Consider the following 27,671-nt stretch of genomic DNA (forward strand, 5'->3'; position numbering starts at 1 on the left):
ACCTTGGGAAGGTTCAAGACATTGGTCCATTGGATATTACCTAGTGGAGACCCTTTAAACAGGAAAAACTAAGCAAGTGGCATAACAACCTAAACCCTCTGCATTAGTGGTCCTAAGGGGTCACCCATGTGTTATAACACATGCATGACCCCTTAGGACCACATAAGACCCCTTTCAACACCATTTGGTGTTATGTGGTCCTAATAGGTCCTAAGGGATGCAAATGTGTTGTAAGGGGCCTTGTGTGGTCCTAAGGGGTCACCCATGTGTTAGAACAGATGCATGACCCCTTAGGACCACATAAGACCCCTCGCGACACCATTTGGTCTTATGTGGTCCTAATAGGTCCTAAGGGGTGAAAATGTGTTGTAAGGGGCCTTGTGTGGTCCTAAGGGGTCACCCATGTGTTAGAACACATGTGTGACCCCTTAGGACCACATAAGACCCCTTGTGGCACCATTTGGTCTTATGTGGTCCTAATAGGTCCTAAGGGGTGCACATGTGTCGTAAGGGGCCTTGTGTGGTCCTAAGGGGTCACCCATGTGTTAGAACACATGTCTAATCCCTTAGGACCACATAAGACCCCTTGCGACACCCTTTTGGCCTTATGTGATCCTAATAGCTCATAAGGGGTGCAGATGTGTCCTAAGGGGCCTTGTGTGGTCCTAAGGGGTCATATAAAATAATTACATACACATTAAGATGTATACACACACAAATACATACATACACCTCAGGACATGCTATGAGGGGTCGTGTGTGGTCCTGAGGGATCACACATGTGTGTGACCCCTCAGGACCACACACGACCCCTGATAGCATGTCCTGAGGTGTATGTATGTATGTCCTAAGTCATATATAATTATTTTATATGTATTTATGTATGAATGTGTATGTATTTATGTATGTGTATGTACATGTAGGTATGTACATATATGTGTGTATGTATGTGTATATCCTAAGGTGTACATATAATTATTTTATGTGTATGTATATGTATGTATGTATGTAGGTATATATGTATGTTTGTGTATGTTTGTATGTAGGTTTGTATGTATGTATATGGATGTATGTAGGTATGTATGTGTATGTATGTATGTAGGTTTGTGTATGTGTATGTAGGTATGTATGTATGTATGTATGTATGTATGTGTATCTTTGTGTATGTATTTGTATGTATGTGTGTATTTATGTACTTGTATGTATTTATTTTCTAATATTCTAAACTAATATGATAGAATAAATACAAATATATATATATATATTTTTATTTTATTTTTAAATTTAAATAAACTAATCTACTATCAAAAAATTAATTTTCTATAAAAAACTATTTAAAAAAAAACAATATAAGTTAATATGATAAAATAAATACATTTTTGAAAAAAAATAAAAAAGGTACTTACCACCAAAACCCTCCAGTTGGATCTCTGGGAAATTTTGCACCCTCCTGCTAAACTCCAAGTTGCTCAATGCAAAATGAGGGGCTTGGGTGGATTTCGTCTCTTATTTAGGGGAAGGGGATTTCGACCGGAAACACCTTACCATGCAAGCACTACGTGGCTGCCAAATAGGTTCGATCGAAACCCTTCCGGCCAGAACATGCATTGTTAGCCTAAAGTGCGACATAGATTCGTAAGATCACCCGAATGGTATCATAGATGGAGATATGTTTATGTTGGCATTATACACTTAGATGAGAATAGTTTATGTTGTCATTGATGGTAACCAACTGGTAACATGGTTCACAGGTTACACCGGCAACATACATCATTTACCAGCACCGGCAGGCACTACAAGTTTATTAATGCCGACATCCAGTCTACACCATCAATAGAGTATACCGACACTCTAAGATGACTTGAAAGAATATTGTTTTGTATTGTAATTATATTTGTATAGCCGACATGATGTATTGTAAAGACTCATATATGTATGAAATCTTGTAGGTGTTGGCATTATAACAGACAAAGAGAGATTGTTGGCATTTCTATAAGGATATTGAGAAGGTTGTTGATGATTTTGGATATAACTGACTAAGGATGTTTACTATTTTAATATTATTATTTTGTCATTGATGTCAAGAAATTGATTTTCTAATTAAGTATGATGTTACCATATCTTAAGAAGTATGATCTGATGAGTATAAAGATGTTAGTAAAAGACACAGACCAAATGTGATCAATAAGGGGAGGAATAAGTTATTCAATGGGCAACTATTATCGAGTTAGACAATGATGAGATCATGATGTTTAGATTGTTTTGATATCCTATATATGTTGTTGATTGTAAGGTTGATACTATACTATGTTACCAAGAAAAGAACCTAGTCGGTAAACCCTAAGGAACCTAGTTGGTAAACCTAAGGTTATCGCTATCGGTTAATGAAGGCAGAATGTCTACCAAGTGAAGTTTAGTATTTACCGAGTTGCAACCGAGTAATAACAGAATGCATTGAATGAATAAAAGCATTATTTAATGAAGGAAGCTGATGAGCTGGAATTGATTGAATGATTGGTATGTCGTGAATGAAGTTTGTTAAAGAATCTATGGCAAAGGAAAATTGATAGGAAGATCTACAGCTCAGATTGAACTGCAATACCCTAGCACAAGTTCGAAGAAATGTATGCAAGTTCCAAGGCGGGGTAAAACATTTTCAAATCGAAGGATACATTGAACCTAGTCAAGTTTGAAGATCTAATGGCTATTATTGATCATGGGAAATGTGATCAAGGAGATTAAGCGGTTGGCAAATTGTTTATAAATAAGGAACTGTTGATAAACAATGCATGTGGGCAAGTGTATGCACAAGGATGCTACATAGTGATTACCGAGCATAGAAACTTGAAGACCTGTTTGATTAACAGAGTATAGAGCCCAGAAGATGGACAAGATAAGTCCTACTGTATTGAGCAAATAAGAATTTGCTTTAGAATTTTTAGATGTGAAGTTGCAGATAGATTTTTATTATTGTTATTTTGTAAAATAACAGAAAATCTCTTAACCGAGTGGACTTAATAGTCTTATTTGTAAAACCCTCTAGCGAGGTGACATTCTGATTGAGTGTTTGAAATCCTTTAACAAGGTCACTTCTAACAAGGTGAAGATACTAACAGATCTGAGGGAAATCCCTTAACCGGGTCACATCTAGCAATGTGTTTGTAATCTTTAACAGGATTTGCTTTTAACCAAGCATACTCTAGAAGAGTATATTTCTTAGTGGGTCCGAAATCCCACATTGGTTTCTCCCTATTTGGGTTTCCACGTTAAATCTGGTGTTATGAGTGTTATGATGTGTAGCGTCCTAAAATTGTGACACTTGCAATTTCGACCGCATTTGGGTCTTCATGATGGCGATGCAACACGAAACCTGAATGGAGACCCCGAAACTTGTTCATGACATCAAAAACTGCATTTTTCAACACCCTGGCCTGATCCTCCTTGCACCCTGCTGTCCCTGGAGGTGGGACCATGGTGCCTAGTGCCCTAGTCCTTTAGGACTAGGGCACCCAGCGCCCTGGTCCCCCAGGACCATGGCGCCCAACGCCCTGGTCCCTGGCCCTATTTTGGGCCCGGTCTCTTTTGGGGCTTCGGGTCTTTAAGTTTGCAAATTGGAAAATAATGTTTCCTAGTCGGCCTAAGGTTGGGAAAATCAGTCTATCAACCCTAATTGACAAGTATATAAACTACATTTCCTCTCCCATTTGAAGAAGAGGGGAAAAAAAAAGGCGGAAACGATATTTAAACATTCAAGCATTCAAGCATTCCTTCAAGCAATTGAGCATTCTAAGTCTCCACTCAAGGCTAAGTGTTGCATTCAAGACAAGGATTCAACCATTGAAGAGGAGATCACATACAACATACAACATGCTACATACATTACACCTTCGCATGTAAGAATACAAACATTCTTACAACAAGGTATCCGTACTTGTTTACATTACAAACATTTACATTTACAGCATTCTCATTTCTTGGTTAATTCCAAAACTGGGGTTTGACCTAAAGGCAAACCCCTCATCCCTAACCCCCCAATCGTCCTCTCTTTTTTGTGTGTAGGTTGTAGGTACGTGGCTGTAATTGAAGATCTGGAATCCTTGTGCAAAGATGAACAGATCCACCTTCGTTTCGCAGATTTTTCGGAGGACCGTGTGCACGTCGGGCACCATCATCCGGTCAACTTTCGCTCAAATTTGCAGAACAGCACCATCTCGACATTTTACTACTAATTCCAAGTCCACAGCTTCATCCCATATCCCTATCTCTGTTTGTAAGCAAATCTTTCCTACTTTACATGCATTCCTAGTTCAATCTTTCTATCTACATTCTTTACAAAAGAGGGTATCCTTGATGTCTTAACTCTTGAAACTCATATAGAATCCAATCTTGCATTGTGTGGGATTGGATCTTGTGGGTTTCAACCCCTCTTTTGAATGTAAAGTCTCCCCTAAGTGAAAACCATCAACCCTAGTGACTCTCCTTTCTCTCTCTTTGGAGTTGGGGAGGGGAGAACGACTAGGGTTCGATTTTTCCGCTTTACATTTTGGTGAACCCGACGTGAACATCCTCATTCTGATTATTCATGGTTAGATCTGAAAATTTTGTTTTCCTAATTACATTTCCATGTTTGATCTTTTGCAAATTTTAGAGGTTAATTGCATAAAAACCCTAAAATTTTCTTTTTAAGTAATTGAACTTGTGAAATGTTTAATTGTTAATGCTTGTTTCAGATCTATCCTTCTATTGCAAATTGTCAATTCATATTTGTGCTTTAATTCTGAAAATTAAGTGGTTAAATGTCAAAACCCTAATTTTTAAGACCTTCTTGATTCAACCTTTGACTGATAATTTCACTAATCAAAACACCTCCAAATCGCCACGGTCCCGGACATTTTTTCTGAAATTTTGGGAGATTGTCCTGATTGCATTTAACAGCTTAAATCTAGGAGATTGGCTGGTTTTATTGAAATTTTCTACCTCTAAAATTCAAAATCTTCTCTCTCTCTTTAGTGCATGAGTTTTACAACAATAAGCCCTACTTACACTATTCCCGTTAGACGAAGCCTTAGAATTAAGTCTTTCCAAGGTGTAATTACCGAGGAGATGGAACCTAATTTGAATGGCCTTTTTAACGAGGACATGGGTAATTCCTCTAATCCTCTTAATGATGAAGAAGCTCTCCATGAAGTTTCTGTAGAACAACTTTCAAAATTGGATAACCAATTTGATGATTTTCGACACTGGATGTCTCAAGAATACCCTGATAGTCAAGCTCTTCCTTTAATTGAGGGTCTAAAACGTATGGTTCAAAGTGATAAGAATGGAATTGATATTTTGCGTGGTATTGCACACATTGTGGATTCGAATGTGATGCCTATGAAGAGTTGTACCAAAACCTTAGGTTATACACAACCTCCTACTCAAGTTAATCATTCTATTCCTTTGACAACTCCTATTGCTAGTATACCTACTTTTACATCAAACATAATGACTACTTCAATACAAGACATTCCTCCTATGATCACCAGTCATGGGGGAAATCCTTCTTCTTTAATCAACCCTCTTCCTTCATTCAATCCAACTTCTTCATTCATTCCTTCAATGAGTGTTCCTATTATATCTCCACAAATGAACATGACACAAGGGGGCAATTCATTTAACCCTTCCATTCCTCCTTATAGTGTTCCTCCTTTCCAATCATCTCCTATGACTAACTATCATAGTGTCCCACCACCTTACTCTCTACCTTCTTTCAATAACATAACACCTCCATCACAATCTAACACGTCTAATATGAACTCTTCGACTGAAGCGACCATTAACAATCTTGCACAAACAATCTCTTCTTTACAGCAACAAATTGCCTCTATGAATCAATCTAAGTTTAGTGTGCCCACATTTGATGTTACGAGCCCACTTTCTCTTGACATTGTTTGAGCTATCCCCCCTAAACATGTTGAAATTCCGCATTTGGAGCTTTATAATGGTAAGGGTGATCCTCTAACACATGTTAAGACCTTTCAAACAATATGTACTGATTTTGCTTATGACCAAAGGTTGCTTGCAAAACTGTTTAATAGAACATTAAGAGATAAAGCCCTACAATGGTATTGCTCGTTGCCTTCTTATTCTATTACTTCTTTCGAACAACTTGCAAATGCTTTTATTCAACAATTTCAAAACAATATAAGTCCTAAAGTTACTTTGATTGATTTAATGCATTGCAAACAAGGTGTTAAAGAAAAAGTGACTGATTTCATTGGTAGATATAAGCATTTGTATGCTCAAATTTCTTTTCTAGTACCTGACAATGATATTCAAAGAATCTTTATTTCTAATTTACAAAAAGACATTAGAGAAAAACTCCTATTTTCTGAGTTTACTTCTTTCCAACAGTTGTGCGCAACTCTTCACAATTATCAACTGACTGTGAGTCAAATGGAACAAGCAAATCCTATGTCTCCGAGTGATAAGGGTGATAGAAGTCAACAACCATTTGGGAAGTTTAAACCGAATAGAGAGTCCATTAAATTCAATGAAAACATCATCAATAATAATGTGAATGCAGCATCAGGTGTGCCTCCTATTTCTAAGTTTTTCAAGAAAGAAAGAAAGTTTACTCCTTTGAATGAATCATTGCATAGTATTATGAATAAGTTATTGGAACAAAATGTGCTTACTCTTCCTCTTATAAAGCAAATAGATCCTGCAAAGATTAATTCACCCTATTTTGATAACAAATCTTTTTGTCAATTTCATCGTCATCCTGGGCATGATACTGAAAAATGTTTTGCTTTAAAAGGTAAAATTCAAGATTTGATTGATAATAATACTATTTCTGTTTCTGGTGTGAATGATAAAGGCAACACATCTGTAGCTCCTCCTAATGAAAATCTTCATATTTTTACTGATCCATTACCTTCTCATACCTCTAATGCGATTGATACTACTGATTCCTCTGTCTCACCTGATAGTCTTGTGTCTATGACTCCGAATGTGATTAACTTTGTGGAACAGCAGAAAATCCCTAAAGAACTTTCCATCACATTTGATTCTAGTGAAACTATCAGGGTACCTGATGGTCCTTTATATATAGTTGCAAAAGTCAAGAATACACCTTGCCGTGGAGTGCTTATTGATCCTTCTTGTATGGTTAATATCATTGCTGAAGAATTTCTTTTTACTTTGCAATTGAATCAAGTGATCTATGATGAAACAAATGTGGTTGTGAATCTATTTGATGCATTTTCTTCTCCCGCAATTGGTTATATTACATTACCTATTGAGGTCCATGACAAATCTCTTGATGTGGACTTTGCTATTATTCCATCATCTGAACAATTTCATGTGAAGCTAGGCTATCCTTGGCTATCTTCCATGAAAGCTATTGCTTCTCCTATTCATAAGTGTTTGAAATTTCCTCATAATGGTGAAGTTGTTACTGTCAATCATAGTCTCTTTAAACCAGCTGAAAGAACTACATTAAATCAGTCTATCAACCCTAATTGACAAGTATATAAACTACATTTCCTCTCCCATTTGAAGAAGAGACTATGACTAATTTTTCCACTTTACATGATGTTTATATGCTTTTGAGTTTGCATGTTTAGAATTTTTGGTTATATTACTGAAGCATATGTTACCGAGGTTGAATCTATTGTTTTTATGGAAGATTAAGTTTGTATGATTCACCCCCCCCTTCTCATCTTGTTAGCTTGGCATCTGTACTTAACATTAAGTATTAGAACTATCAGTAGGTCATTTTGAAATGTAATTTTAGGTAATGTAAGGAAGCGATATATGAGATGTGATAGGTTATGATAGAAAATGAACTGTATATTCATTTTGATGTAATTATCCTATGAGCGAATAAGAGAAGAGTAGAGAAAAGCAAGGTTTATGGAAGAGGTATCAGATAGAGCTTAAACCAATATTGAATCCAGCATTGCAGATGCTATTTTGAGCAGTACATTGTCATTGGATTTAATCATCCAATTTTGTAGTGAGTGTGACTCCTATTTTGTATTGAGCATTGAGCTCTAGGCAATTGGCCTTCCTGCATGTGCAAGCCCCTATTGTACAAGTAATATTTATTCATATTGGCCAATGAGTAAATATTGCGAGTCACAAATCCCACCGAGGTTTTTCCCCTATCGGGTTTCCTCACCAAAAATATGTGTTATGGTGTGCATTGATGGTTATACTTTTGTTTCTCTTTACTTCATTATTTTTTGTTTACTGATATATTCATTTGGGTTATAAAGTTGCAAACAAGTTTAAATCACTCATCTACCAGTTAGACACTGATTCACCCCCCCCCCCCCCTCTTAGTGTCTTTGGGACTGATCAAGTATCTAACAATTGGTATCAGGGCCTAGTCCTCTATTTGCAGAAGTCTAACAGCTTGAGGAAGATTCTGAAACTAGTACTGATGGAAAGTTTGAGACAACAATTGGAAGGAGCTCTTGAAGATTTTGATGCAGAAAAAATGAATAATATCAAACTGGAAGATGAACTCAAAACTGCTTAGGAATTTATCAAAGAACTTCAAGATAACCTAGCTATAGCAAAGAATAAGAGAAAAGAATTACATGTGCATTTGCAAAACCAAAATGATGAAGAAAAGGAAACTCTTAGAGATATTGCAGAAAAATTGAGACAAGAGAAGAGTAACATGAAGAATGAGATGCAAGATTTAACCATGAGATTATGCAAGGATATTGAAGATAGAAAGAGGAATGAAGAAGATTTGGCCAGAAGACTTAATAAAAGATCAAATGAATCTCGAAGGCTCAGTTATGAAAATGATATGCTCAAAATAGATTTGATTCACATGCAACATGACAAAGAGGAACTTATGAGAAAAGTTAGCACTTTGGAAAGTGAGTTGGTCACTGCAAATGAATACAAAGACAAATTCAAGAAGAGTTTAGATAAGCTTGATGATATGCTGAAAAGTCAAAAACCTGATGGAGAAACAATTGGACTTGGATTTGAACATAGAGAAATTTTTGGAACTGCAAACAATCATGATCACAACAAACCGGTAAGGCAACCTAATACTTATAAATTCAATGGAAAATGTTTTAATTACAACAAATTTGGTCATAGAGAAAATCAGTGTAGATTTAGGAACAATCACAATACAAACTCATCCATAGGTCAATGTTCCAAATGCAATAAAAATGGTCATAACTCAGACAATTGCAGAATGAATGTGAAATGCTATGTTTATGGTAGATTTGGACATTTATCTAATCAATGCAGAACTCAAACTGGTCAAGGTTATGGAAAAGCTATTCAGAGAAACAATGTAACTTGTTATGCATGTAACAAGATTAGGCATATTACAAAATTTTGTAGAAGCAAGACTGTACCAACAAGCAATAAAGGATCTAATGACAAAGGAAAAGAAAGGTAAATGAAATCAAGCAAGAATTCACTAAATAATGGATCAAGAAGAGAGATCAGAGAAATGATGAATCTGTCTCTGCACCGGCAGAATAGAGCAATCCTGCACCGGCAAGAGATTCTTCATCTAACTAAGGAATAATCCTTAGGGGTAAGGCAACTAATTGAAAATCATGCATTTACTTGTAGTTGGTGGTAAGAAGTTATAATTCTTCTTTACCAACAGATATGTGGAGTATTCACTTCATCGGAAAAGCATTTATTGTGGTTGTAAGTTAAATTTTTGGTTATAAAGGCATTGTAACTTCTCATTTCATCTCACCAAGCATTCAAGCATTCGAAGAGAGTGAAATTCAGCAAAGGCATCCCAAAGGCGAAGCAACAAAGGTTTTTCAGAGCATTCAAGGTTTTCTCAGCTAAAAGGTATTTATCTTACGCAATGGCTTTTTCATCCTCCGTTCTTGAATTCATTGCAAACCCTACCATTGTGGAGAACATAAAATGACCTAGACCCATTTTCAAAATAATTCCTAAGATAGAAAAATTGGATGACTCCATTGGTGCATTTTCTAGAATCCCGAAGGGAGTTGCGTTTACTAAAGACCCTAGGGCATACATACATTGTAACATTGAAAGTTTAGGCTCTGAAGAATTAAAGAATATGTTCATAAATGTTATCACTAACAAACATGGTATGGTTAAACCAGAACACAAGATTGTTGAGGATTTAGGGTTCACTAACATCCTTCATATGCCAAATTCTCAGATGAAACCATCCGCTATGTTCTTAGTAGGGTTAACAGTGAATTTATGTGGTTAGACTCAATATTTAAGATCACTAAGGAAGATATAAGAGTTGTTACTGGTTTACCCTCCACTAGCACTAGGCCTGACAAGAAAAAGAAAATTCCAAACAAAGAGGTTATGAGCTTAACCGGTGCAACATTTGACAATAGGTCACTTAGGGTCAATGATATAAAAGATAACAATGTTAAATTTGCAAGTACGGTTATTGGTTGTAAAGTTTCTCATACTAACATAATGAATTCTGTATCTATTTTATGCATTCATAATGCTCATGAGATGATCTTGAATAATGCAAAAATTGACATCTATGAATGGTTAAAGAATAAATTGCTAGAGAATTTGGATAAAATAAAAGGAGATAAGAAAGGAACTTTTAAATTTGGAAATCTAATTGTGTGTTTAATTCTTTACTTCTCAAAGGAGATTCCCGGTATTGGACATAAGGATTTTGCCTATGATATTTCTATTGGAAAACAGATAAAGGAGGCAATTACCGACATGGGATTTGATAGTGACAAACTGGTAAAAGAGTATTTCAAGAATTTTTAAGCTAAAATGAAACAAAGGGAAAGGATTCCCCATAACATTGTTGATAAGTATGATAAACAAATATGCTTTGTTATCAAAAGAGATGATTGGATGGAGGTAGTTAGACCTAGAACTATCTGGATTACAGAGATGGGATATGAGGTGGATTCACACATCTTGGATTCATATGCTAAAATACTCCTAGATGCTCCACTGGAACCAACAGAGGAGATAGTTGGTAATGTTGAAACTATAGAGAGTGGTGTTGCTATGCAGAAGAAAAGAAAGAAAAGAGAAAAAAGACATAAAAGATGCTTCTAAGTTTATTGAGATTGTCAAGAAGGGATTATTGAAACTAGATCTGATGAAAGATGTTGTTGAACAAGAAAGAAAAGCAGAACAACAACTGGTAGCACATATTTCTCTTCTAGCTACCCCATCCAATTGTAATAGTGGTAAGGTAGCTGAATTCAAGAGAGTAGATAGGAAGAAAAGAAAACCCTCACCGACACCTGCTCCATCTCCTAAGAAATCAAGGACACTCAGAAAGAAGCAATAGGTTATAAGAGAGCCTAGTGGTCCTAAGAAGAAAGTTAGTCCAAAGAAGAAATCTGATACTCTTTCACTAAAAGAGTTAGTCAATGAAATCACCCAAGACGATAACCTCAGCAATGTAAATAAATTTTATCATTCTTTTAAAGATTCAGATAAGGAAACTATAGAAAGTATTATTTTGTATCTAGATATCTACAAGAAGGTCCTTATTGAGGTAATAGATCTTCTACCAAATGATTTGTACTTAAGATTAGAAGCCAAGAGAATGTTTCTTATGGAACTTGATAAGAAATTGAAGGTAGAAGTGTATACACCTAAAAATGGTCTGAAGATAATTATTTGAATAAGAAATAATTTAATTAATCTCCCTCCCCAATTTAATTAAATTTATCAACAATTTGATTAAATCCTCCATTTTCATCTACTTATTAATAAATATAAGGATTTATTTAATAGATTCATTTCACTCCTTGATTAATTAATTCCCTTCATCCAAAATCATTTCTTCTAATCCTTTAATTAATTAAAACAAATCAAATTCATGAGTTATTGAGATTAATTAGCCTTTTTCTATTATTTGAATTTTTAAATTCAAAATCTCCTAACTTCTACCACTCCTAAACCTAACCATTCCTAAACCTAACCCATTCTACCTACCCACCATGTCCCCTTTCATCCAACCTCTTCTAGAACCTTTGTGACACTTGTCACTAAGTGTTCCCTTTCATCCAAACCCTTCTAGAAGCCTCTTGACACTTGTCACCATAGAGATGACAGATGTTCCCTTTAATCCAACCCCCTTTGCCAACCTCCTCCAATTTAACCATTGATATCTTCAAATCAATCTTGACCGTTGATTCCTGCCACCTCACCCCTAGCCTTGGAAAATCCTATAAATAGGCCTTATTTTAGAGAAATATGGATCCAATCTCATTCTCATCTTATGCATCGTTACTATAGGCATCTAGCTTCTAGTTTATCATTTTAGCAATGTTATCATTTCAATTTTAGCTTAATTGTATCTTAATCTTAGTTCATTTTCTAGATCAATCATGAACTCATATAGCTTAATCATGCTATTATTGCTAGATCATGCATCTTCATCATTCAAATCCTCCATCTAAGTGTAGTCAAGTCACTGGAGTATGCATAATCAAATCTGAGAGCATTTTTCATCCTCGCATTTACTAGGAGGCAATAAGTTGATTAGCTATGGTTTTACATTTCATTAACCATTTCTTGTAATGATTTATTGAGTGCATTATGGTTGTAGGTATAGGTACACTTCATAGAGCACAACAAGAAGCTCTATTAGCTATGCATCCTGTTAATTCCAAGCAAGAAATTGATGACCTTATATGTGAAGCCAATAGAACTATTTTTGTGAGTGGTCACCAACAAGTTAGTCTTATGGCCGACAGAGTTAAAGAAATTGCAGATGAAACGGCTGATAAGTGGGACATATTTTTTGTTGAGAGAGAATAAAAAGAGAAAGACAGACAAAAGGTGGATAAGTCATTTACTAAGGTATATTAGAAGGTAGATAAAGGTAAAGGCAAAATTGGTAGTATAACTGATATCACAGTTAAGGATAATCTACCAGCACCAGCACAGGACACCCCACCAATAAATTTTGAAGCACCAACACAAATGAATAGTCAGACTGGAGAAGATAAGTCAGAGGAAGCAAAAGCAGATAATGTTGATCTAGAGTCAGACATTATTTTTACCATGAATGTGGACACTCGGGATTTTAATATTGTAATGGACAAGGAAACAACTGAAGTTGAGAAATCTGAATCCATTCCTGATGATACTCAGCTTAACACTGAAATATCAGTAGAAGCAGAAGCAGAAGTAGAAACTATAAAAGAAACAAGGCATGACCAAAATATATCTAAACCGACAGATAGTAAGATAGAAAGTAAGATTGAAAATAAGAATAAAAACAAGAATGAGAATAAGGAAGAAAAAGTGAATAAAGAAGAGGTTAAGGATGGAGCAAGGAAGCATAAGTGGTTAAGGTAACTATGCAGACATCAAAAGAAGAAAAGAAACTAGTTGTAGAACCAAGCACTCCGCCTAGCACTTCTACTGTGGATTATAGACCAAAGAACGTTACAGATGTACTTTTAGATTTAATAAAGAAGATTACAAAATGCAATACCTTAGCATTTTAGGGCATTGATGATTCTTTACCAATCTTGCAAATGATTGCACCAGCATGTAAAGTTGATCATATTGATGGATCTATAGGTAAATTGGACACATTGTCCAAATTCATTTCTTCTAACATTCAAACTATGGATAAAATAAATGAAGAGACCATTAAGGAAATAGTGAATAAGGAGAAAGATGAATTATTTGACAGGACAATTAAAGATTGTACATGACAGATTGATTCTTTGTTACCAGCACTAAATTCCACCATTCTGGAATACAAAGAGTTGTACAAAGAAGCATGTAAGCCTCACCATTTAACCTAGGATATTGATGAGGAAATAAGGAAAACACAAAAGGAAATTGATGATATAGCTGATAATATGATTGGTTCTTCGAAACTTACTTCAGTTTTGGATCAAGAAATGACAATCTATGAAGAGAAGATTGAGAAATTGGAAAGGGAGAAAGCAAGGCTAAGAATGAAAACCCAGGAGCTGAAGAACAAGCTTGGTCCTAGATTGGACAACTTATTAACACACTGGAATGAGCTATCTAAGGCATCTATTCAAGGAGAAATATCACCAGAGCAACAAATGCATTATCTCACCAGTATGATTTGGCAGACAAAGACCATAATTTCTAACAATACTAAGTTTTTGCAAGGTCTTAACTTAGTTTTGGCAGACATTTTTCAATTTGTACATAATTGGTTACAGGTTTCTAGATAAATTTTGAACTTTTGATTCTTTTGACATCCTTTGTCATTCATGTCAAAGGGGGAGTAGTGTATGAGAAAAATGTACAGAAGGAGATCATTTGCTCAGGGGGAGAACACTTAGTTTTTGGACTTCAGTTTTGGATATCAGTTTTTGGATTTTTCTCATGAGTGTTGCCATCAATGCCCAAGGGGGATATTGTTGGCATTATACACTCAGATGAGAATAGTTGGTGTTATCATTGATGGCAACCAACTAGTAACTTGGTTCACAGGTTACACCGACAACAAACATCATTTATCAGCACCGGCAGGCACTACAAGTTTATTCACACTGGCATTTAGTCTACACTGACATCAAATTATATCGACACTCTAAGCCGACTTGAAATAATTTTGTATTATAATTATATTTGTATAGCCGACATGATGTATTGTAAAGACTCATATATGTCTGAGATCTTGTAGGTCATTTTGAAATGTAATTTTAGGTAATGTAAGGAAGTGATATATGAGATGTGATAGGTTATGATAGTGAATGAATTGTATATGCATTTTGATGTAATTATCCTATGAGCGAATAAGAGTAGAGCAGAGCGAAGCGAGGTTTATGGCAGAGGTATTAGATAGAGCTTAAACTGGTACTGAATCTAGCATTGCATAAGCTATTTTGAAAAGTACATTGTCATTGGAGGGTATGTGCAGGATCTTGGTGTGCCAAAACAGGCCCTTAAGTTGCAATGAAATTTCAGAAAATCAGAGTTATGCAACTTGACATGAAAATTTGAATAAGTTGTGAACATTATTTTTAAAATATGTAAGAAGAGAATATATAGAAAATTGAATGTAGTTTCTAAGCTACTAGTTGTTTTTTGGAAAAAAAAATCCTATTTGATGAAAATTTCAAATTTGAATGCAATGGTACTAAAATTTCAGGAAAAAGATAAGAAGTAAACGTATGTCTAACCACCCTAATCATAATCAAATCATAATATTTTTTAATAATATTTATAATATAAGTATTAGACTCATGTCCGGATGTGACACAGATTTTTGTTTTTATTTTTTATAAAGTAAATAATTATTTATGATTTTTTTACTACAACTTTTCAGAAATTCAGAAACTCCTACGTTTGACCACCTTAACTTGGTCAAAACCTTATGAATTTTTTTTTTTATTTTTTTTCCCTATAGTAGACGAAGCATAGGATGTCATGCATGTTTCTGATTCAAAAAAAGTTATACTGTTTGAAAGTTATGAGTGTTTTTCAATCAGTTTATCAATCAGGACTATTGTCAGAATTCAATTAGAAAATAAATAATAATTATTTATTAAAGTTGAAATAAGACAAGCCTTATATTGTTGGAAAGCTGAGAACGTCCTTAAAAAACCCTTTTCATTTTATCAATTTTGGCTACAAAAAAAGTAGTCAGCCACTAGTGTAAAGTTTGGAAAATCAAGGAATACTGAAAAACACGTTTTTTCAATTGACTTTCCAGGCTTGTCACTTCCAAGCCAAATCCTAAAGCATTCCCAAGCCAAAAATTGAAATTTGAAAATTTTACAACACAAATCGGATATCTGATTATATTGGATATCTGATTTTAATAAGTAAATTCACTAACTAAATTTGCACATAATTAATCTAATGTTTATTAATATATGACCCATAACAACCAAATATGTTGTCATAAGGGGTCATATGGTGTCCTAAGGGGTCATAGGACACCATAGGACCCCTTATGAAACCATATGGTGTCGTTAGGGTTCATATGATATTCTAAGGGGTCATAGGACATAATATGACCCCTTAGGACACCATAGGACCCATAAAGACCCAATATGGTGTCATAATGGGTCGTATGGTGTCCTAAGGGGTCATAAGGGTTCATGGGACACCATATGACCCCTAAGGACAACATACAAACCCTTATGACACCATATGGTGTTGTTAGAAGTCATATGGTGTCCATAGGGGTCATATAGTGTCCTAAGACACCATATGACCCCTTAAGACACCAAATTGTGTCGTTATGGGTCATATGGTGTCCTAAGGGGTCGTAGGACACAATATGACCCCTTAGGATACCATAGGACCCAAAGTGACCCAGTATAGTGTCATAAGGGGTCATATTGTGTCCTAAGGGGTCATATGATGTCTTAAAGGGGTCATATGACACAATATGACCCATAATGACCAAATATGGTGTCTTAAGGGGTCATATGGTGTCCTAAGGGGTTGCAGGAAACCATATGACTGCTATGGACACCATAGGACCCCTTATGACACCATATGGTGTCGTTAGGGGTCATATGGTGTCTCAAGGGGTTGTAAGACATAATATGACCCCTTATGAAACTATAGGACCCAAAGTGACCCATTATGGTGTCGTAATGGGTCATATTGTGTCCTAAGGGGTCATAAGGGTTCATAGGACACCATATGACCCCTAAGGACAACATACGACCCCTTATGACACTATATGGTATTGTTAGGGGTCATATGGTGTCCTAGGACACCATATGATCCCTTAAGACACTAAATTGTTTCGTTATAGGTCATATGGTGTCCTAAGGGGTCATAGGACACAATATGACCCCTTAGGACACCACAAGAGCCAAAGAGACCCAATATGGTATCATAAGGGGTCATATTGTGTCCCAAGGGGTCATATGATGTCTTAAAGGGGTCATATGACACAATATGACTCATAACGACTAAATATGGTATCTTAAGGGTTCATATGGTGTCCTAAGGGGTCGTAGGACACTATATGACTGCGATGGACACCATAGGACCCCTTATAACACCATATGGTGTCATTAGGGGTCATGTGGTGCCCTAAGGGGTTGTAGGACTTAATATGACCCCTTAGGACACCATAAGACCCAAAGAGACCCAATATGGTGTCATATTGTGTCCTAAGGGATAATATGATGTCTTAAAGGGATCATATGACACAATACGACACATTAGGATACATTATGACCCATACGACCCAATATGGTGTCTTAAGAGGTCATATGGTGTCCTAAGGGGTTGTAGGACACCATAGGACCCCTTATGACACCATATGGTGTCGTTAGGGGTCATATGGTGTCCTAAGGGGTCATAGGACATAATATGACCCCTTAGGACACCATAGGACCCATAATGACCTAATATGGTGTCATAATGGGTCATATGGTGTTCTGAGGGGTCATAAGGGTTCATGGGACACCATATGACCCCTAAGGATAACATACGACCCCTTATGACACCATATGGTGTCGTTAGGGGTCATATGGTGTCCATAGGAGTCATATGGTGTCCTAAGACACCATATGACCCCTTAAGACACCAAATTGTGTCATGTCATAAGGGGTCGTATGGTGTCCTAAGGGGTCATAACGATTCATGGGACACCATATGACCCCTAAGGACAACATACAACCCCTTATGACACCATATGGTGTCGTTAGGGGTCATATGGTGTCCATAGGGGTCATATAGTGTCCCAAGACACCATATGACCCCTTAAGACACCAAATTGTGTCGTTATGGGTCATATGGTGTCCTAAGGGGTCGTAGGACACAATATGACCCCTTAGGACACCATAGGACCCAAAGTGACCCAATATGGTGTCATAAGGGGTCATATTGTCTCCCCCTCCCCCGATCTCTCTCTCTCCCTCTCTCTCTCTATCTCTCTCTCTCCCCCTCTCTCTCTCCATCTCTCTCTCTCTCTCTCTCTCTCTCTCTCTCTCTCTCTCTCTCTCTCTCTCCGTCTCCCTCTCCCTCTCCCCTAATCTCTCCCTCTCCCTCTCCTCCTCTCTCTCTCTCTCTCTCTCTCTAAAATATGACTAATAAAATTAGATATTTGATTTTATCGGATATCCAATTTCTGCCATTGCCATTATTGTGGCAATGGTAAAAAAAAGGGCGGAAATGGGAAAAAAATTTGGGACCACAAATTTATACATTAAAATCGGATTTCCAATTTTTGTAAATAAAAAAGAGCCCTGTGGGCCATTTTGTGGATTCTAACGGTCCACAGTCTACATATTCTATTTTCTGTCGATGATCACGGGTTTTCAAACATGTTGAGACAAATTTGTGCTTTTGGGAGATTCTTAAAGTCAAATCTTACATTATCAATGATTTAGGAGCATCTGTGTGGAGGTAAATGGGGAGTAGTATTCGTCGGAAGTCTAAATGCAAAAGAAAACTTTCAAATGACCAAATTGAAGTTGTAGACACCCAAAATTGTCCAGTCTAATTAAATAAATATTTTATTTATTTAATTATCTAAGCTTAATTCTTCTATTAATTAAATAAATCTTTATTTATTTAATTAATTCATTTAACCTCTTCTAGTCTTATTTCTCATTTAAATAAATACTTTTATTTATTTAAATTATCATTTTCCTAAATTAAATAAATATTTTATTTATTTAATTATCCCACTTCTTCTATTAATTAAATAAATCTTTATTTATTTAATTAATTCATTAGCCTTTTCTACCCATGACACATGTCATTCATCTCTTAATTCATACACTACCTACCCCTTTCATTATTTTATTATTTCTTTTACCTACCCTCTAATCATAGCCGACCTCCTTTTACACCTCTCAATCTTATCCCTCCATTTCATATAGTGTCTTCTATATAAGGAGATGCTTCCTTCATTATCCAGCCCTAATGATTCATTCTAATCAATTTATGCAAATTGACTACACTATGATCCTACTTGCAACCACATTCCATTCTTTGTTGAGCTCTTGTGCACATAAAATCTGAGAGAAAATATATCAAGCAAGACCAATGGAGATAGGAAGAATGGAGATCCAAACCCTATTGGACATGTGATGGTATAATCTTTGTGATTTCATTTGATTTGCATTGTCTTAGGTAATCTTCATATGTTATGGTGGATCTTTGTTGCTGTTAGGCTAGGGTTTTGTGGTTGAATTCATTTAGCCTTTCAATATCGTTATTGTTGTATCCATTTTCACCATATACATTTTGGCATGCCCAGTGGGACTCTTGTCCCTTTTGCATTTAACATCCTTATTGCAGATTTTGTATTTTGAAGTTGCAGATCAGACGTTTTCGGCAACATTTTGATATTTTCACGTCTGCGAACTTTCGGATCGGGTTTTTGATTTTCTGGCGCGTCTGTGTTATTGGCAATATTTTATTTTGCAGGTTCCAGGAAAGCGAGTTTGTGTTAAAAAATCGCGTCTGCGTTGTTTTTAGCCGTGTCTGTGTCCAGAAGACGCGTCTGCATTCTGTAGTAGCGTCTGTGTCTCACAAAACTGCATCTGTGTCACCCAGTCACATCTGTGTTGAGGGTAACCGCATCTGTGTTCACCAGTTTTAAATTTTGGGTTTTTATTGATTCAGTTTTCGGATTTTGCATTTAGGGTTTCAAATCTGGTTTATTTTGAGCTAACATTTTCAGATCTAGCTAACGAAATTGGTGTAGCTTGTCTTGAAAGCTAAATCGTTTGGTTGAAGGCCCCTATTTTCACAAAGTCTTTTGGGTTTAAAATTTACCTAACTTGTGTGCTTGCAGGAAGGGGTAATCATTTGAAACAATCCAAACTACTAATAAATCTTTGTTGCAGGTCCTTGGCAAGGGTTTTTGGATTTTTACTGTGTGCCTTGTTTTCATAGACTAGCAAACACTTCAATTGGTGCACTAAAATTGATTCATTGTCTTTAGTGTCTTGAGCAATAGGCTCTTTTTGTTTAATCTTTAGAGGGCTTGTCTTCCCGTGTGGTCATTAGGACTACTAGTGAGAAGAGAACGACCCAAGTGGTAGCGAGGAAAACCCACCTCTTCCGAACCACTATAAACAAATGTATTCATGGTGAAAAATATGGATAACGTGTGCTGATTAGTTCATACCGACACTATGTCTCCCCATAAACCCGTTTGATCAAATTTATTTGATCAGTTGTAGGGCGTAACCCCTACCGGCTGGGAGCCTTCTGTATTTACAGAGCTGAAAGTGCCACATGTATGGCCACATGAGTGGATGCCCTTACTAGCACATTTTTGTTTTAGAAGCCCAAATCCTTCTAGTTGTTGGGGCAAGAGGTCGGACCTCTGGTAGCGGCCCACACACATACGGTTCTTAGTAGAGATACAAAGTTCACCACGGGGAGTTTTCATGGGGACTGATGCTTGGCTGACAAAAGAAGTGAGTGTCGAGGGTGGAGCCAGTGAGGTCAAGCATCTAAGTATCTACTCTGAATAGCATAGCCTCAGGGGTAAAACCTCATGTGGGATCAACAACTATTGTCTTGGCCAGCCATAAGAATTGTGCTTGACTTATTTTAAACATTCAAAACATTCAAGACCAAACAGCAAAACATTGTGTCTTTTGTGTCTTCAAGTGTATGCAAAACATTTTTACATCAAACAACACACTTTTCTTGGAGTCATTTTGAGTCTAAACACTTGCAAACATTGGGTCTTCATCAACACTGTGTCCTCTTGTCATGAAAAATAGTCAAACAGTCAGATTTGGTCACAACAAAATGACTTCACAGATTGGAAAAAATTGCACAAATTTTATAGAAACGTGTCTGTGTCAGACATAATAGCGTCTGTGTTGTATAACTGCATCTGTGAAGGGCAGAAACGCATCTGTGTTTACAGAATCAACATTACACTTTGCAAAAAAATTCAGAAACGCGTCTGTGTTAAATAGATCTGCGTCTGCATCAGGAAACCGTGTCTGTGAAGTATACAGGCGCATCTATGTTCAGAATTGAAAAACTGTTACAGTCTAGCAAACAAACACAGTCAGTTTCGGAATTCTTGAGCTTCCTAGGTTATTTCTCCAGGATTTCATTTAGCAGTCAACCTATCTTTGGGTCTCACAAAGTCCATCATTGCTTCACATCTCACTTTACATTCACATTTGTCTAAATTTTAGTCAAAAGGTCACTTGCTTGTCCTCATCATACTTTGTCAAGACACTACATACAACAACACTTTGCTAAGTGGTCCCTCATCAAGGTTTCTTACCTTTGGGTCTCATTTGGTCTTACTTAGAGTCAAGGTCAACTTACCTCATCAAGAGAAACTATCCTCTCTTTGAAAGTCACACCTACTCTACTACATACATACTTGGTCTTACACTTTGGACATTGCAAGTAAACTTCAGATTCATTTACATTCCATCCAACTCTTGGTCTTCCATACTTTTTCCATTTTCATCTAGTCTCACACATCTTGGTCAATACCTAGTTCATGGTTGAAACCCGTCTTCAAAAATCTAGGAGAGAAACTAAAGAGGCTCAAGAGTCTGCAAACATGAGTTCTTATGAGTTTGAGAATGATATCTTTTTCAATTCTGATCATACTACATTACCTGACATGGATGCCTATAGAAACATTCCAAATGTTGAGAACATGGACACTACAAACAATAATGCTACACACAATGACAATATGGACAACTTTTCCATACATTCAGCAGATGTGGAAGAATCCATTATGAATCCCCATTTCAATCGATTGGTTGAGGAAATAATGAGGAGGGATAGACAATACTTCTTACAAATGATGGCACAAAGTGGAGCTAAGATACCTCATGATTTTGACATGTCTCAAATAATGGAAAATCGACCTTTGCAACAAACTCACTCCAACATGGATCAAAGGAGACCTAATAGTGGAGGCAATAGAGGACCACATATGGTACCTAAATCACCATCAGCTTTGCTTCAAAAACCAGTGGTCCCACATACACATGGTCAAGCATATGATACTCACATTCATAGACCATTATGGAAGTCTTATGTAGACAGATATGCTCAATCACATACCAATGCTAAGGATCAACCACCAAAGAAATTGGATATTCAAAGGCATGCTCAAAATTTGGACACAAGGAAACCCTGTGTCAAATTAGGGGGCAACACATTAGAAAATGACATGCTTGTAGAGTATGGTATACATGGACAAAATAGATATTCCATTCCTCAACATGAATATATACCAAGTGGTCCATATATGCAGCATCACTATAGACCTCCTCCATATGAACATGTGTATGATCAATATCATCCATATATGCAACATGCTCCTCCTCCAATTGGTGCCTCAAGCATAGGGTATGGTCCAAGAAGTCGATCTCCACCTGAGAGCAATTTGGAACAACAAATCAGGGACTTACAAAAGAAAATGGAGGACATAAATACACCAAAGCCAACATACACAATGAGAGACATATGTCCTTATCCATTTGAAAAGAGCATTCCAATGCCTCCTTTTCCTACACACTTTGTGACACCTAAGTTTGATAAGTATAGAGGAAAAGGAGATCCTAAGGCACACATAAGATAGTTTTTCACATCTTGCATTGAGGTAGCAGTAGAGGAGACATATTTGATGAGATTATTCCCACAGAGCTTAGGTGATCAAGCTATGGAATGGTTCTCCCAACTCCCACCTGGTATTAAGTCATGGGGTGATCTAGTAGAGGCATTTATTCAACATTTCTCCTACAACATAGAGATAGACATATCAGTCACTACTTTGTGCAACACCAAGCAAAAAGAGGGAGAGTCTTTTGCATCATTTTTACAAAGATGGAGAAATCTAGCCAGTAGATGCTCTTGTGAAATTTCACAAAAACAAATGGTAGAAATGTTCACCCAAAATGTTAACAAAGACATTGGTTATGACTTAAGGAAAGCTTGTTTGTCCACCTTCAAGGACATCATTGAAAAAGGCTTAGAAATAAAGAAGGTCCTAATTGAGCAAGGCATCATTAAGATATTCAAAGAAAACAAAGATGACTTTAAAGGAAAAGACAAGCCAAGATTTTGGAATAAAAACAAGAACACAGTCAATGATGGTGTTGTTGATGCCAACACAATGCAACCCAAATTCATCTTTTCGGGATCAAGTTCTACAAACAATCAAGTGAATACTCAAACAACTTCTAGATCATGAAGGAAATACACTCCCTTGGGAGAAATACTTGAGTCAGTTTTCAAGAAGCTAGTGGCAAACAAGGTAATCACAGTTCCAGATTTTCCTCCATATGAACCAAAGGTCAAGCCAAATTGGTGGAATGATGATGAGTATTGTGAATTTCATAAGAGCAAGGGTCATAAGACAGGAAATTGTCATCGACTGAAGAACATCATACAAGATCTCATTGATAGAGGTGACATTGAGATTGAGGGACATTCCTCCAATCAAGAACCTGAGATGTTTAAGGAACCATTCCCAAAACATGACAAGGGAAAAGCTAAAGCCACAGAGGATCAAACCAACTATACTAGAGCATCTTACAACTATGATTCAACCATCAATCACATCTCGATGGACAATTATGTCTCTACCATTATCATCAAGGACAAAGCATCTGAGAATTCTACTCGAAGACCCAGGATTGTCCTAAAAGGTGTTGGATCTTCTTCTGAACCTACCTCTGAATGTCATGTTACAACCCACCGAGGTAAAATCACTTTGCAAGGTACTCCAACTAAAAACACCACTTCTTCATCAACCAAACCTGAGTATGACCTTGTAGAACAATTAGGGAAGACACTCGCGCTCATCTCCATCCTTGAGCTCTTACGCATATCCCCCGCACATAAAGCCATTCTTGACAAAATCTTGAGAGATACTGTTGTTCCTACTGATCTGAACGTGGACCAGTTTCAAGCGATGGTGGGATAACTTTCCATTCCACATTCCCTTACTTTCACAAAAGCCGATGACACCTCCGTAAGTCAGCCACATAATGCACCATTACACATTGAAGCCTTCATACACAAACATCGAATAAAATGAGTCCTGATAGATGGAGGAGTAGGTCTAAACATTTGCATGTTGAACACTATTACACAATTGGGATATTGTGACAAAGCTGTGAATTCTACAAATCAAATCACCATTAAGGCATATGATGATGAAGAGCATTCATCCAAGGGCATGGTCACCTTACCTCTCAGAGTTGGGCCAGTCACAAAGGATGTGGTTTGTCAAGTCCTGGATTTAAATCTCACTTATAACATATTGCTACGATGCCCTTGGATTCATGAAATGAGGGCAGTCCCATCCACATATCACCAATGCATTAATTTTCCTCATAATGGAGTGGAAGTAATAGTTAACGGTGATCCTAATCCATTCATATACTGCAATAACCTGAAATCAAAGACTGAGACCATCATTCCCAGTAATCGTGAGGCTGTTCCTTCGTCAGCATACATTGATCCTGAGTCGTTAAAACCTTCGACATCAAAAAAAGGTGAGCTTAAGGCAAGTTTCAAGACAAGGGCATGGGGGAATATACTTTAAATCAGACCATGTACTTACGACAAGTCATGAGTTCCCCAAAAGAATATGGAAGACCACATCCTAACAAGCAAGTATCCATCATGATACTCAAATGGGACCCTACTACCTTTCAAAGATGGGGTGAACTAGAAGAGGAAGATTTATACAAAATGCTTTTCAGAGACAATGAAGATGACACACAAGATCACATCAGTCTACCATGTGAGAAATATGGCAAAGGCTTCAAAATTCTACAAAAATTCGGGTATGATGGAAAAAGCCCTCTGGGGTTACGAAAGGAAGGCATCATTGAACCTTTACAACCTGAATTGACTTTCAAAAAGGAACGCTCGAAAGGACTTGGTTTCTTAACTTCCAAGGTCCACACCTAAAGGATAGAAGAAACCTTACAAATCAAAGCTGCCAAAATTCAACAAGAGGATCGCTATTCCACAGATTCCAATGAATGGGAATGGGGTTCCGACAAGTCTTCCAGTGACTACGAGCTCATCAAGATATTTAGAGAGCCAAATGAACCAATAGAAGAAGAGGAATTTTATAGCAAGTTTAGAGTTGGTCAAGAAACAACCCATGAGGATTCCACACAGTCCTTGTCTCAAGGTTTTAGGTTGAAATCACACAGGATGAGAACACCTGTCCCAGAATGCACTACTAGTGATGATAATTTGGATTCATTCATGATCAAAACTGATGAGGAGAGTGCCATCGATGACCTCGATAATTACCTTGACATACCCAAATATAACTGCATCTTCACTCTTAGCTCCACTAACTTCGAAGACATTAACGGCCTTCCCCTTGTTCACCACCAACTCATTGACTAGGATCATGAAGGACCTGCACAGTTTGACACATTCCAAAATGATGAAGCCTTTACTGACTATCTGGGGATATGAGATGATCTTCCTCCTAGGGACCATAAAGCAGGATACACTATAGAACTCAATAGCATGGCATATTTTGGTGAGGGTGTCGAACCTTCCAGTCGAAAAAATGTGAAAATAAGAACAAATCAAGGGTCTTATGGCAAAAACCACACTATGGCGTTGTTTGACCCCAAAAAAGTAAAAAGAAAGGATGTATCTGAGGGCAAAAACCTCTCTGAGGCACCTGAAGATGGAAGGCTCGACATTCTCCCAGCATCATATGAGGAAAAGTCATCCATGTTGGTAGAGGAGACTATCAAAACAAACATTGGTACAAAAGAGGTTCCACACAACATATTTCTAGCTCAATCATTGATAGAGTCCAAAAGGTCAAAATTCATAAGTTTCTTCAAAGAATGACAAATCAACTTTGCCTGGTCATACGCTGATATGCCTAGATTGGATCCGGATTTGGTAATGCATCATTTGACATTCAAACCAGGGGCAAAACCAGTAAAACAGAAATTAAGAAAAATGCATCCACAAGTGGCATTACTAGGCAAAGTAGAACTTGAGAAGTTATTGGATGTCAGATTCATACACCCAATCGATTATCTCGAATGGATCTCCAACTTAGTACCTGTCAGTAAACCAGATCGCAGCATCAAAATTTGCACAGATTTCAGAGACATCAACAAAGCTTGTCCAAAGGATGACTTCCCATTACCAAATATTGACTTGATTGTTGATCTCATAGCAGGTCATGAAATGTTATCATTGATGGATGGATTCTCTGGTTATAATCAAATAAGGATCGCGCCCGAGGATCAACAAAAAACATCATTTACTTGTCCGTGGGGAACTTTCTGCTGGAATGTCATGCCTTTCGGGCTAAAGAATGCAGGTGCTACATATCAAAGAGCCATGGCTACTATCTTTCATGATCTCATGCACATAACCATGGAAGATTATGTCGATGACCTCTTGGACAAATCAATAGATAGAAATACACATTTGGATATACTTTCAGTCATCCTTGATCGGTTGGAAAAATACAAAGTAAGATTAAACCCCAAGAAATGTGTCTTTGGAGTAACCTCTGGGAAGCTCCTAGGATTCATTGTATCCAAAAGAGGAATTGAAGCTGATCCAGCAAAAGTCAAGGCCATCTTGGAGATGCAACCACCAAGAAATATCAGTCAACTTCGATCCTTACAAGGCAGACTCCAGTCCATCCGAAGATTCATAGCACAACTTGTAGATAAGTGTAATCCTTTTCAGCACCTGCTACATAAAAACATCAAATTCAAATGGGATGATAACTGTCAACAGGCTTTCTAGATGCTCAAAGATTATCTTCTAAATCTGCCAATTTTGATGCCACCAGTTCCAGATCAACCACTGTTACTATACATATCAGCTACTCCAACAGCACTGGGGGCACTCTTAGCACAACAAATTGTTGAGGGCAAAGAAAAAGCACTATACTATATCAGTCGCACATTGGTAGGATATGAGCTAAACTACACACCAATTGAGCGTGCATGTCTCGCCATGGTCTTTGCTTCGCAGAAATTACAACATTACATACTTACTCATAAGACTAAGTTAGTTGCAAGGATAGACCCATTGAAATACCTTCTCAATAAAGCAACACTTACTGGGCGACTGGCCAAATGGGTAATGATCCTAAGTGAATTTGACATCAAGTATGTGGATAGAAAAGCAATAAAAGGACAAGCCATCGCAGATCAATTAGTAGATGCTCCCATGATAGATGATGTTCCTCTAAGTTCAGAATTTCCAGATGAATCCATTTTGACAATGTCACATGCAAAATCATGGCAACTATACTTCGACGGCTCATACACACACCATGGGGCAGGAGCTGGCATCCTCTTTATAACTCCTCAAGGGGATTCTATACCAAAATCATACTGCTTATCATTTCCTTGCACTAACAATATAGCGGAATATGAGGCACTAACAACAGGATTATGAATTGCAGTTCAATGGAAGATCCAGGAACTTCATGTTTTTGGGGACTCCCAACTTGTCATCCGTCAAGAAACTGATGATTACCAAACAAAAGATGAAAAATTAATGCCTTATAAACAAATGGTGGATGACCTGAAACAACACTTCACAAAGATAGACTTTGAGCAGATACCAAGAGAGCAGAATCACGCTGCAGATGCCATGGCTACAATTGCTTCACTGATTGATCTACCTCCAAATGAAACCCGCTATGAGTTCTTGGTGGATAACCTTTTGGTTCCTTCATATGAGATCATGCCTACTGAGAT

The sequence above is a fragment of the Cryptomeria japonica genome, chromosome 10 (assembly GCF_030272615.1).
Source record: "Cryptomeria japonica chromosome 10, Sugi_1.0, whole genome shotgun sequence".
NCBI lineage: Eukaryota > Viridiplantae > Streptophyta > Pinopsida > Cupressales > Cupressaceae > Cryptomeria > Cryptomeria japonica.